The sequence below is a fragment of the Camellia sinensis genome, chromosome 4 (genome assembly GCF_055761805.1).
Source record: "Camellia sinensis isolate YWXY chromosome 4, ASM5576180v1, whole genome shotgun sequence".
NCBI lineage: Eukaryota > Viridiplantae > Streptophyta > Magnoliopsida > Ericales > Theaceae > Camellia > Camellia sinensis.
Genome location: NC_138964.1, coordinates 117695313 through 117710255, shown reverse-complemented (window position 1 = coordinate 117710255; position 14943 = coordinate 117695313). Strand labels below are relative to the sequence as shown.

General features: G+C 32.9%; 1 pseudogene across 1 annotated transcript; it reads left to right on the top strand.

The window, feature by feature from the left end:
- Positions 1-400: 400 nt before the first annotated feature.
- LOC114301877 (uncharacterized) lies at positions 401-14177 on the top strand (annotated as a pseudogene). Its single transcript, XR_014327396.1, has 10 exons — positions 401-585; positions 3214-3298; positions 9124-9198; positions 9303-9339; positions 10991-11076; positions 11181-11241; positions 11393-11499; positions 12074-12139; positions 13607-13753; positions 13929-14177. The product of XR_014327396.1 is annotated as an uncharacterized LOC114301877 (transcript).
- The last annotated feature ends 766 nt before the right edge of the window (positions 14178-14943 follow it).

Here is a 14943-nt window from a genome sequence, read left to right as displayed (position 1 = left end):
TATTTAAAAAAAATTAATGTAAAAATGACTTTTCTAAAACCGTTTTTAATTAAAAAATATTTTTGGTCATAAAATATTTATTTAAAAAAAATTAATGCAAAAATGGCTTTTCTAAAACCGGTTTTTATTAAAAAAAAATTTGGAACAAAAAATATTTATGTTGAAAATATAAATTAAAAAAAAATTAATGTAAAAATGATTTTACCAAAACCGTTTTTAATTAATTCAGAATTAATTAAAAATTAAGTAAAACCGACTTTTTTAAAACCGTTTTCTGTATCCAAAATTTATTATTATTTTAATCACAAAATACGATTTTTCAAAAACCGTTTCATGGAAAACGGCTTTTCCCTTATAATGGAAATAAAGTTAAAAACACACCACAAATGGGACTAAAATGTTCAAAACGCCACAATCAGGGAAAAACGCCCCCCTAAACCCCCTCTCTGTCTATCTCAAAAGCTTTTTTGGGATTGATATCAGATTCTGTTCGATCTTGAAAAAAGGGAACACAAACAATGCCTCGAGCGTCGAAGAGAAAATCAGAACCCCTCAAATCATCTAAAGTCGATGGCGTTCGTTCTGGTAATCAGTTTATATCCGATATATCTATAATGTTATAGGCATTAATTACTAGTTTTGCAAAGTAAAGTACATATCATATTTTTATCATGAAACCCCTAATTTTTCTTTCTCTTTTTTATACAAATTTGCTTTGGTTGTTGTTTATATGATGTGGGTTTTAGCTTATGCATACATGGCTCTGTTTTTGGCTCTTCAATGTAGGTGAAGTTCAGATTTTGGGGATAGATGTATGGTAAAAATAAATAATAATAGTCAAAGTTTTCAAATTTGGGTTATAGATAATATGATATTAGTTTATGTTTATGATTTAATGGTTTTTCGTTTGGCTTGCTAATAATTTAGTTTAATTAGTTCAATGATAAGTGGAAATTTTTTTCTTGAAATCTTGTAAAAAGTGTTATGGGCATGCCAAGGTCCGTAATTATTAGTTTGTGATGATATGGAGTGGGATTTGTTCTTACCGTGGCCATTGGCTAGCCCCAGTGGGTGTGGGATTTGTTTCTCAAAATGGGTCTTTTGTTGCATTGAATTTTAATATTTAGTCCACCAAAAGGAACGGCGTGAGTTGTAGGAATTTTTCTTATATTTGATTTCTGTTTTGTTAGTAAGCATGCTTTTTGGTGGATTGTGCTAGCATTGCCTCTTGTGGCTCTTAACTGAAAGAAACGAGGGTACGAAGAAGCTTCCCAAAGAATCTATTGGATGAAAATATGAGCTCGAAACCTCCTTTTATGATGATGAATCATAATTACACAGTATCTTTGAAAAAATATTTTTACTTTGTTGTTTGATGGTGTATAGTGTGGTGAATGGTAGAACTTTAGACTTCCTTACAATGTCGGGTGACCTCAGTAAATTTTGGTTCTGTTTATTTTTGTATCTTTTCTTGATGCGAAGTGGAAGAATGATTGTTGTTGCAATTAAAGTGTTAACAGTCACCCTAATGATTGTTGTTGCAATTAAAGTGTTAACAGTCACCCTCGGCTTACTTTTGGTATCTGTTGTAGAACAGATAGGTTGAAGCCTCTTGTAAGTGACATCTCTTTGGACTTGTTTGCGGAACTGGTAGACTGAAGGTTAAGACCATGTGCATATGAAGAACTTGCCTTACTATTTAGTATAGGAATTAGATTACTGTAAATTTAGTAGTCTCCATTGGGTACTTTTCTATTGACTTCGGCAAGATGCTTTTGCAGTGACAGTCAGCTAATTCTTTGAATTTCTTTCATTGGCGGAAAGACTGTTAATATTGGGTATGAAAATAAAAGATTGCACAAGTTCCATGTGTTGAAGAGACTGCCTTGATGACTAATGAAAACCTAGGACAACCATTACGATCTTTCTTTTGCAATTTATTATATGTAATGATGTACTCTTTTTTTTTTTTGATAAATAATGATGGTACTTTTTTTTTTCCCGTCTCTGATAATAAAGATGGTCATGTTCTTTTTCATTATCGTAGTTCATGTTCATTGATATTTGCTCTTGTTTTGGAACCTTGAAATTGGATGTGATCAGCCCTCCATTATCGTAAAGAATTGCTATTATTTTTTACGATATTTAAAAAGAAGTAGAAGCTCACATTTGAAAGTAAAGAAAAATTTCTAACATCTTGTATGGATGGAAGAATTTCCCCACTAAATTCCATTTAATTGTAAGTAGATTCCTAAATAATAATTGCATCTTCTGTCATAATATTATACCATTACAATATAATTAAATGTTTAGGACATGTCCATGCTAATAGAATACAAGTGATCGCACCAGAATGGTGCACCCTCCTACATCCTATCACTACCCTTGGGATGGTGAGAAACTTCCCACATAGGCTTTGTCTGGTATTTGAGTTTAGTTTAATTCAAACACAAACACAATAGACACAAACAACCTGTTACAAGAGATGATACAACTCTGTGTAAGAGTTATGTCTGTTGCCCAAAGGTTGCCTAAAAATCTATAAATAGATGCATAAGCCTATATCTTAAGATTTAGGGTTTAGGGAAGTATTAACCCTTGGACACACTTCCACACCCACACCCACACCCACACCCACACCCACACCCACACCCAATACTTGTACTTAAGTCCATGTGATCAAACTACTATCATTGTCCAGTTGTCACACTTATCCATTGATTATCCTATATTTATAGTAGGCGTAGTAGCAGTGGCTTGACAATGACTGTTTGGACCAAGTTACTTGTGATGAACACATCAAATGCAAGTTTTGAGAAATGCATGAACAATTAACTTTTTCCTTTTGGTATAAAAGCCAAATGGGCAGAGTGCAAAGAGTAGAGATATTTAAGATATCAATTGCACGCAAATTATATATATAGCACGAACAATAGTATGACTACTATTAGTGAGATTACCAACTTCATTATAATGCAACTTCTTATGTACTAGTTTTTAGTTGTTGTTTGGATGTAAGGCATATTCCTCTACCCATGAACCTTGAATGTGCTGAGCTGTAAAGAATTTTTTTTTGTATCAAGTGGTTAAAATTTTCTGTATCCAATTGTAATTTATTAATGGAAAAAAGTTCTTATTGAACATTTTCTAATTTTGCACTAATTTTAACTTTTATCACCTAATGTTCTTTTCATATGCTATTATGTTGTTCAGCTTCAAACAAAGCTACAATGCAGAAGGGGGAACCTATAGATGATCTTTTCCATTCATATGCAAATAGGTCATTGAGCATGATTGAGTAGTATATTTTGTATTAGTTCACAATCTTAAACTATTTTATTAATGCAAACATCAATAACCATTGAATGTTCAAAATTGTGTAATGCTTAAATTTATCGATTCATAACTCATAGCTTTTCGTAATTCACAGTAGGAAAGTTTACTCTTAATATGTTCATCTATAATGTGAAACCAATGCTTTATTTTTCAATTTCTGCTATGTTGGACACCCATGATGGTTGGTTTCATGTTTCATAATGGTGAGAAAAGACTGATCACCACTCCTGTTTAGAAACCTGCATCTAGAAAGGTATTATTTGATATAGAGAGATTTTAAGGCAGAATTTGGGCTAGATTTTGGTTGGACAATGTGAAACTGATTTCCATACTTGTAGGAAATATTGCTTGTAAATAGTTCATATATGTCAAGTTTTAACTGGTGAATCACGTGTTACTTTTTGGTTGTTCTGATATATTGAAATCTGAAAACCTGTAATCCAAATTAATGGGTTGTTTCCAATTGCTCCGCACAACAACATATGTTATGTTTACACATGCAACATAGATACGACATGGACATATTGATTTTAAAAAATGCATGACACGATAAGTGAGGGACACAAAAAGCATATGATATATATATTTATTATATGTTATATATATGAATATATCATTCAAAGATGATAAATAAATACAACATACACTAATTCTTCTAACTGTATTTTGTTTTTCTTTTATCAGTGTATCGTAAGTTATTTTGTTCAAACTTATAATTAGTTTCGAGTAGGTTTAAGCAAGGGACACGTGTATCCTCCAATCCAAGTGTCTAAAGCTTGTCGAGGTCTAAAACAAAATTAAAAAAGTAGGACAAAATTTGACGAGTTTGGACACATGTCAGGAAGTGTCCGGTGAGTGTCTGTGACACAGACACAATATGAACATGCCACCTTCTCAGAAGTGACTATGTTCCTTAGGTTTCAATTTTTATTATGAATAATGAAATGTGCAGTGGTGATGTTTTTGGCTATGCCATGCTTATATTTAGGGGCCTAATTTTCATACCATGCTATTCTTGATTCCTGTTAGATTTTCTGAGAATAATTGATATGCCCGCTTTTCCTACCTTTTTTAATAATTCTTTTGCACATAGTAAGATGTTATTATCTCAAAAGATTTCTGTTTTATCAACATACTATGAAGATTGAATGATCCTTTTCATTATTATGAACCTTCAGACAACACTCGTTGTCAATCTAGCTGCCTAGGTCTTTTGTTTCACCCATTGTAACTGGCCATTTGTGTGCCCTTCTATCTGTGGCAACACAATTATCCGCTATGTTACACAGACTCAGCACTTTGGGGCGAAGTACCCGTGTCGATACGACACGACACGGGTGCAGGTTTGGGATCTGTGTCGGATTTGCCTCTTCTCTCTCGGACACGGCTAATCAAAAAGGAAGAAAGTTACTTACATTGATGTATGGGTTCAAGATCTTGATCTGTGTCTTTCGATCTTCTTCTCTGTTTCGATCTCCTTTTTTCTCTTGATCTTCTTTTCTCTCTCTATCGCGATCTCCTCTCTCTCAATTGTAACGCCCCAAAATATACATACCATTTAAATATAATAATAAACATAGCTCAAAAGAGGTGCCGGAAACATATCCGACGTGTTCCACTACATAATTCGAATGTTTATACAAATGTGATCTCACATGTGGTTATACATTCATTGAAACTAGTACATGAATCTATAGCATGTAAAATCATCCAAATCAAAACGAATGAATGCCTCCTTGGGCTTACAAGTTCCAAGGCACAAGCCCGGTTACACAAAATGGTCTCTCGGACCCATACACGATTAGCCCTTGGCTTACAAAAAATTTACAATCACAACAAAGAGCCTTGTGCTCTCAATATATAGTTCCACGCCCTAAATTGGTGGGTTCACCACGTCCATTCCTGCACCAAAATCCCATAGGGGTGAGCATAAGCTCAATAGAGAATCCTTAACAAAGTATATACAGTTATGCAAACTTCCAACGTTAAATGCAAATACAAATGCCATGCAATGCCATTTTAGAGAGAATTTTATCACATGCTCCTCTTGAAAATCACCATGCTTTCATTGACAAAAATTCGAAACTTCCAGTTTTAATCAATAGGGCCGGTAAATACGACTCAGGTAATCCCTAGGTCGGTGTCTGCAAGGAGGTTTAACAAGCACTACCAATAACCCCACTTTACCGGTTGCCAATCGGAAGGGAAGTGGTACCTCCTCCGCGCTTGTTTTCGGTTTTTCACCCCGGACACTCTGGCCAACTTATCAATTCATCTGCACCTCCTATCCGGACTTATCAACGTATTTACCCCATAACATTTCAATAGTTCTCATTCAAAATATCTTTTCTCAATTTAAGCGTTTCCAAAAATTCAATTCAAGAAGCATAATAATCATAATAAATTGAATGAGTATGCAATGCAATAATTAATATCTCATGACATTTCTCCATCTTTCCTCCCTCCAATGACATTTAACAAAGTAGTCATATGCTCAATCAATGCTATCAACACATAGCAATAATTTCTCATTAGACACAATTCTTAGCATTTTAATCTCTTCGAGACTATATGCCATTTTTCGAATGTCAATTTCCAAAATTTCAATTCTCATAATCCATGGTACTCAACAATTTGTCATCTCACAACTATACATACTCATGCATTCAACAATGACTTTAAAATAAATTCTCAATCCCCATACATCACAAGATTGCCATTTTTGCAAAACATAATATGAAATCTACACTCATTCATTCATTTAACACAAGAAAAGAAAGAAAACCCATAGGTTTTTCCCACAAATTCCAAAACCCCCAAATTTCTAGTGTTCTTCATCAAAACCAAAACATCTCCTCATTTTCCTTGGTGAAATCTCTTAAAAATCATCTTTCTCAAATTATTGAAAATGAAACCCTCAAGGATCAAAAGGTTGAGATTTAAACCCCATTTTTAAAAAATCTCTACATAGTTGTACCATAAGATCAAAAGAGATAAATTAACTTCAAGAAAACCCTTAAAACACATTCCCATTGCAAAACATGTATATATAACTCAAAAGAATCCCTACCTCAAGGTTTGATGAGGAAAAGAAGACGAAACCCTAGAAATCAGGGATGCCCAAACTCAATCTCCACCGTGCACAATGTAGCTCTTGAGGAGCTCTTCCACTTTGATGAAAGGGTTTGGGTTGGAATGCATTAGATCCAAAGAAATCAAGAACCCTTGGTGTTTTGGTATATGAAATGTAGAGAGAAGGGAGAGGAGATGATTTTTAGACAGAGAGAAATGAGCCAAAAGTGATACAAACACAGCCCCAAAAGAGAGAAAAAAAAACCGCGCTCTGCACGTGCAGAGCCTACCTCCCACGCGTGCGGTCCTCTACCCCGCATGTGCGGCCTTCCCTTGCCGCACCTCCTCTAGCACCTGCGTATATTGCAGTGTGCTGCCCCAAATTTCCCCTGAATTCCGCACGTGCGGCCTCACCTCCTGCACGTGCGACCCTGGTTTCCCCAGCCCAAAATTTTCCTCAGCTCAATTCTAGGTACTTCGGACCTGACCTCGCACTCTCCGAAACAAGTGAAAATCATCGCCGAATAAACAAGAATAAGAATTTATTTGAGAGACAACTTTCGGACACCACAAACCTAAATAATTAACAAGACTTCAAGTGAAACCCGACACACTAGCGTGGCGAATCCGAGGTTAAACAAAAGGAATGAGATGGTTAACAAACCAGATAATCACATCAATATCTCTCTCGATCGTGCTATGTGTGTGTGAGAGAAGAGAAGAGAATAGAAGAGATAAACTCTATCTTGTGTTGCTATGCTGCTGAGAGAGAAACGAAGAGGAGAACGTTTGACTGGCTGCTGCTTGTTTGTATCAAACTCTAATGGGCTGGACCAAATAAATAAATAAAAAGGTTGGGCTTATTGGCTAGTTAATATTATAAACCTTAATGGGTTGGACCCAAAAAATTAAATAAAAAGCTTGGGCCTATTGACTGGTTTGTATCATAATAATTAATATTATAAACCATAATGCGATAGACCCAAAAAAGCTTGGGCCTATTGGCTGGTTTGTATCATAATAAACCCTGATGGGTTAGATCCTATGAAGCATAGGTGCGAGTGCGGGTACAGGTACGATACGGGTACGCCGATACGGCAAATTCTTTAAAAAGTAGGGTACGGGTACGGCTGGAGTACATTATTATTATTATTATTATTTTTTTTTAAATTTATAGCTAAACATCCAAATACGAATCAAAGTTTCAATATCAAAAATAAAAGGAGAACAACTTGTCTAAAAAGTTATATAATTATTTCTTTTTCTTTTTTAATTGTCTAAAATAGGATACAAAAGAGAGTAAAACTATGACTCATGGGTAAAGCGTGTTGGAAATAAATTACTTGATATTTTCAAAATTGAAAGAAGAATAATAAATGCTGCAATAAATTCTAGCATCTGAAAAAAAAAATTCATTTTGCCGTACCGGTGTTGTACCCACGACGTACCCATGACATACCCAAATGTATTTGCTGTACCCAGCATGTATTCGGCATACCCGGTACGCGTATTGCTGTACCGGTACGCGTACCCGCACCCGGTACTCGTACAACACCATTTTTGAAGTACTCGTGCTTCATAAGTTGGATCCAAATAAATAAATAAAATATTTGGGCGTATTTATAAACTCAATTCAACAATAACATGGGTTGTTCTATGACTTATCCATATGTTTGATTCTATTTATAAAAAAAATTGTTGGGTCAACTTTTTTTAACTCATCTTCATATAATAAATATATTTAAAAAATAACTATTTAACACATCTTTATATAATAAATATATTTTTAAAATAACTATTTAACGTATCCCCGTACCCGTATCCACATTTGGATCCGTATCCACGTATCCTCAATTTTTAGTTTTGAAGTGTCCGACCCTCAGATACGCACCCGCATCCGATATCCACACCCGAGTTTGTCTAATGTTGATTACTTGTTTTATAGGTTATAGGTTAGCAGGTACTACCATCTTTCTATCTTGGTTTTTACCTATGTCGCTCTAGATGATGAGGGCTGCTGATGGCAAAATTTTTCAATAAATGGTACCTAAAAAGCATAGACACAGACACATGACATGACACCAACACATTGGCACCGATTTTTTTTTAAAATGTAGGACACGACATGTGGAGGACAGGTGCAAAATATAAAATTTTATATATTTATTATATATTATATGTGAATAAATAATTATTAAATGTCATATGTATAAATATTTTAATCCAAGATAATTTAAATGGGGAGAATAGGTACAAACTTACATTATTTTTGTTTTATTATTTGATTATAAGTTATTTTATTCAAACTTGTAATGTGTTTCATTTGTGTCCAAGTGTTGGGAAGTATTTTGAGAGTGTCGTATTATGTCAATGTCAAACCTCTGTGTGATAAAACAATTTCCTTGTCACTGAAGAGAAATAATTGCGGGAACTGATTTATGTTCATCAGTACCTCATTATGACGATCTATGTCTTGCATTGCTATGAAGTTACTGCTTCTATAAGATCAATGCTATATAGATTTTTAGAAGATTAAAACATAAAAAAGGTTCTTGTAGTTTTGTTTATTTATTTGTTTGTTTTTACCATTTAATGTCTCCTTTGTAATGAGTGATTTATATATCATGAAATTGGTTAAACTTCAGGTGGATAGGTGTTCAAGAGATTGATGTAACACTACTAATCCAAGCCAATTTTGTATGTGTGCTTGTGCAGTCCGGAAGGAATAGAGGCACTTTGTTCAGATTTGGGAGTGGATCATACTGACGTCAGGATATTGATGCTCGCTTGGTATGTCAGTTTTGTTGACATGTAATACGTATATGACCAAAACCAATTTTAGTTCCAATTTCTCCTAATTCTGCTTAATATAGCTGACAATCTGCATGCAACAGGAAAATGAATGCCCAGAAGCAGGGATATTTTACACAGGTAAGTACATTAATTATTACAACCATTGCCCTTACTATTATTATTGTTATTGTTGTTATTAGGAAAAATACTACACAAACTAACAAATCTTACTAACTAATGTGTCATGCAATAATTTGGAATCTGAAATAGGACCGACTTCAATCAATAATATGGCAGGTGTCACATCAGTGAGTGAGAAAATTTATAAGATTTGTTAGTTTGTATAGCATTACTCTTATTATTATTGTCATTTTAACATTTTAAAAAATATATATATATATATATTAACACTACTATTCTGTAGGTATAAGATAAATTGTTTGGATGGTATCTAATTTTATCTCTTTTCTTGGATATGTATAATTTTTGTCCTTTGTCAAAAGTAGACTATTTGGAAAATTGGAGAATATTACAATACAGGACCATGAAAAATACTAAAATACCTATTTGAGCTGTATATGAAAATATGTACAAAGAAAATAGTAGAGCCTTGCGGTAATAGATGAGTATATGTATGTTCAGTTTCATGCATATACGTCAGACAAAAGCTAAATCCAAATGCCCATAAAAAAGTTTTCATATTGTAGAACAAGATGTCTTCTTTTTGTTCATATGCATTATGGGTAGTCAAGGTAACAGCTACTGTTATTCTCCTCTATGCATTCGTAATACTGGCCTTGTTTGGTTTGTATTTGAGAAACATGTTTTGAGATAAAAAGTACGAAAATTTGTTTGGTTTGGTTTTTTTTCAAAAGATGTTTTGAAAAATTATTTTGAGAGAGAGTTTTGAAAAAAGTGATTGATTTGATATGTATGAGAGATAGATTTGTTTGGAAAATTTGTAAACCAAACAAGTTTTGGAAAAATTTTTTGGAAAAATTTGTTTGGTTTGATTACTTTTGAAAACTTATTTGTAGAGTTTTTCCCAAATTTTTTTGAGAAACACAAACCAAACAAGGCCACTATGTTTGGATTTGGATTTTTGGGGGTAAAGGTGTTAGTGTATATGAGTTGGCAATTTCCATGGGCAAATTTTGAGCTTGCTTGTAATGGATTGATAGGTTAGATTGAGTGTTCAAATGTGTTTTGGTTTGAAGATCGACATAAGCTATGCAGAGATGACTACATACTCGTTATAGATATATACTGCGTAAGCCATTAGTTTTAATTTCAGAAAATTGACCTGTTTGACTCATTCCCAGTACCGGTAGGTTTTGGAGTCAAAAATTGGAAAAAAATAAGACCAAGGGGTAAAATCCGAGGGCCCTTCCTGAAGCGGCTTGTACTCGAGCAGTCTCGACAATGGTTTATGTTATATGGCTTCCAGCACGGGACCCCAATCCACGATGGTCAACTTAGCATGGATATTTCAAAATGTGGAACTTGATTTGCATTGAATTTAATTCTGGATGTCATACCTTTTTTTCTCTGTTCTAGATATTTATTTGTTGATAACTGCCCACTTATTAAGTGTCCAATTGGTTGACTAGTTTTATGCTGTAATGTTTATGCTCTGTGTAATTACCTTGTTTGTGTACCCATGGAAGGACTAGTCTTCATCATCACTTTTCTCAAGTATTCTATTATATTTCTGTTTTGGAGATGGATGAAAAATCCAGCTAGAAAATACTCTTAAAATTGATAGTTTAAATTTCCTTCTTTGTAACAGGATGAGTGGCAAAGAGGCCTGAAAGCTCTTACTGTTGAAACTGTAAATAAATTGAAGAATACACACTCTTGGAACTACAAAATGAGGTATTTTATTCTTGTAGTTTTCATCTGGTTGATTATTGATGATTCCATGATGATGAAGACTTCTTAATAGTGCTATTCCTGATCGTGTACTGTTTTCTGAAAAGGTTAGGATGCCTCAAAATTTTGCAGATTTCTATTCTTTTGCATTTCAATACTGCCTAACAGGTGAGCTTTTAGACTTGTCAAGAACGTGTTTAAGTGAATGGAAGTGCACTGCATTGTTTCATGACATTATCTTGTTTCAGTTTTGAGTTTGATTTAAATTTTTTTCATTTATTTATTTTTAATTTTGCTGGCCATTTTTTCCCTCTTTCAGAAGATAAGCAAAAATGGATAGATGTTGAATGCATCTGCGAATTGCTAGATATTGTTATGGGGTCCCAATTTCCGTCCCAGGTTGCCTTATTCACCAAGTATTTAAAGGTGGGCAGCACTTATTTCTTTCTATCCTCATGATTCTTAGGTGTATACAAAACAACTTTTGAGTTTTTTTCTTTTGGTCTATGAGATTATTCATTTTGTATTTGCCTCACTATCCCTATTCGATTAATTGAAAATGGTACATTCTCACCGTTTCTGTAGTTTTGTTGAATTAATAATATATTAAAGACTTTGTTGTATATGTAATTCGACAAGTTTGAAGTACTTGTGATGTTATTATTGCAAATTTATGATATTATGCATATTAGAGTACATGTGGAAATTTATTGTTGATGAGTTTTGTAAAACTAAAAATATGATGTAATGACATTGACAATAACTAACCGAATAACACTATACAACGGATTTCTTACCACTAGAAATGAAGGTAGTGGGGCCTCTATTAATAAATACATGTAGGTCCCATCGCCTTGGTGTCTAGTAAGAAAATTGGTAAGCAATCCATTTATGAATATGCATTACTCTTTCTCTTGATCTTGTGGATCATGATCAACGTCTTAATTATAATCCTATCCAATGATTTGATTTGTGATGTTTGGACTTGATTTTTCATCAGATCCAGAATGATTATAAGGTGATTTACATGGACCAATGGACAAGCTTTCTACAGTTTTGCAGTCAGGTATCTCGATTTCTTAGTTTTACCACTTATTTTACTTTGCGCTTTTGTTTATTTCTGTTGTTTAGACTGCTGTACAATCATTTTTGTATCTTTTTTGGTTGGTAGATCTATATATTGAGCTCTTTCGCTGAAAAGCAACAATACATAACAAAATTTTGTCTATAATTTCATTCAAAATCAATTTCATTCTAGATATAGTCCCCCAATACTCTATTACAATCTGAACCACTTTTATTTTGGGTAATATTCAATGTGTTTGATTTTAGTTTTTTGAATTCAGTTTTTTAAAATTGAGTTTTTTGTTTTTCATATTTTTTTGTTTTTAGTAAATATTTTTAAATTTTAAGCAATTTTTTACTTTTTTCAGATGCACCTTACTTAGATATAACTAAATAGTAAAATATTTGTGAAAAAATATTTTAAAAAATTAGTAAATACTCAAAAATATGAAAAATATACCGAATTGTCTTATTTTATTTATTTATTTATTGTATTTTTGGTAATTAGTGAATTTTTTAAAGATTTTTTTTACAAATATTGTACTTTTGAAGTGTATTTATTTAGGTGTGTCTAAAAATTAAAAACAATTGCTTAAAATATTAAAAAAATTCATTGAAAACAAAAAAATATGGAAAATAAAAAAGTACAATTTTTTTAAAAGTGTTTTTTGGAAATCAAAACCAAACAAGTTAATTATGGACGAGGTTTCTGGGTATGTTAGCTTTTCTTTCACTTTGCTGAATGTACCTCTCATTAGTACCCTTTTGTGCCACATGATGTGGCACTGGCATTAATATTTTGTGTGCCTGTTTGTTTCCCACTTTTTTAGGTGTGTAATGTGCTCAAAACTGATCGAAATTTTGGATTTTGGTTTGTTTTTCATAACGTACGGCCTGTTTTGGTTTTGAAATTTTTTCCACTGATACAAACTGAGCCGACTAAAATATTATATTTAAATATTTTTATATTTTAATTCTTTGAGCATTACAAGATAAGTGACTAATATAATACACTTTTTTGTGATAACAACTAGGGAGTATACATTTATAGAGTTACATTCATTCTTTTTGTTTATTTGTTCTCAATAACCTCATGTAAATCCCTCTTCTATGCCAAACTAGCAAAACTGAACCGTACGATGTAGTTTGTGTCGGTTCCTCAATTGTCAAAACCGAAAGGTTCAGTTAGGTGCTAAACTTGCCCTCAACTCTGACCTAACCGAACTGCTTATCTACACGTTTGCAACTTCTCTAGCTTGAAATTTTAAAACACATGCTTTAGTACTCGTACATAAAGATTTAGGTTTTTTTTTTTTTTTTTTTTTTTTTTTAAGCTAGCTCTTCTTAAAAGTGGAAACAAACAAGCTCCATCTTTGACTACATTAGACGTATTATTTCTATTATTTTGAGCCAGTTGCAGTTGCATTTATGAAGAGTTCTTCCTCTTACTCTTTCCTATTTATTGCAGATAAGCTTTCCAGACCTTAAAAATTATGATACAACCGAAGCTTGGCCATTAATCCTTGATGATTTCGTCGAGTGGATGAGAGAAGAAAAGCTAGCCACAGCAGAATCTTAATACCCTTTCTATAGATTATAGTGCTAATCAGACGAGGTAATCATAAAATCCACATTTCCATTTTTTTTTCTTTTCCTTCTTTTCCACATCATTTAGCAGTTAAAGTTAATTTACATGTGCTCGACCTTACAATCAAAAGATTTGTATGTTTTAAACAGGATTGACCAATTGTAACCGACTTTGTTGTGATTGATCTGTTTGCCCTTTGCAGGACTCTGCCAAAACCTTTCAAATGGACTTTTTTTCAAGACTACTCGACTGGAGCTCTCTCTTGTATGCCAAACTACTTAAAAATTCTTCATATAGTTTTTTTTAACAATATCAACTCATTGGACAATTAATTGGTACCCTCTTTTTTTTTTTTTTTTTTTTTTTTTTTTTTTTTTCTGTTGAAGGGAATTGATTTATTGTAAGGTACGGATGAATAAACATTAATAGAAAGAAGTAATTGAAATTCAAATTACTAGCTTCATTTCCTTGTTATGAAATTACCAAAAAAAAAAAAAAATTCCTGAGTTTGACTATTGTAACAAAATAAATTTTGAGTTTTAAATTTTATCATTTAAACTCTAAACTTTTGATTTATTTTTATAACCTAAACCATTTGCCTATTTCCATTGAGTAAAATCGAAGGGAAAATAAGTATGTCATTAAATTCAATGAAAAAGGGTATTTTAGACACTTTATGTATACCCACATTGATTTTAATAGCTAAATTACTCATTTTCTGTCTATTTTATTAAACAGACATAGGCAAATCATTTAGATTGAAAATAAATCAAAAGATTAGGATTTAAATTGATAAAATTAAAAAAACTTAAGGTTAGTTTTGTTACAAAGCTCAAATACTGGGTTTTTCTTGTTATTGTCCCTAATTTTTATTTATTTATTTATTTTTGGTTGGTTAAAAGAGAATAGGAGGAGGTGACCAACTTATGGCAACCTTTCTTGGGTGGGAAGAAGATCCTTCCCATTGGGGTACCAGACATAAAGGGTCTAGACAAGCCTAAACATGAGTCGTAAATGTTTCTTCTACGTGCGGATCCTCTAGAAGTGAGGGTTGTCTAGAGTTTGGTAGAGTGATACAAAACGATGTTTTGTTTAATATAAAAGAAAAGAAAAGAAAAAAAAAAAGAAGAGCTGAACAAAGAGAGAGAGAGAGAGAGAGAGAGAGAGAGAGAGAGAGAGAGAGATTGTAAGCGTTAGTTTTTCATCAATAACCTCTC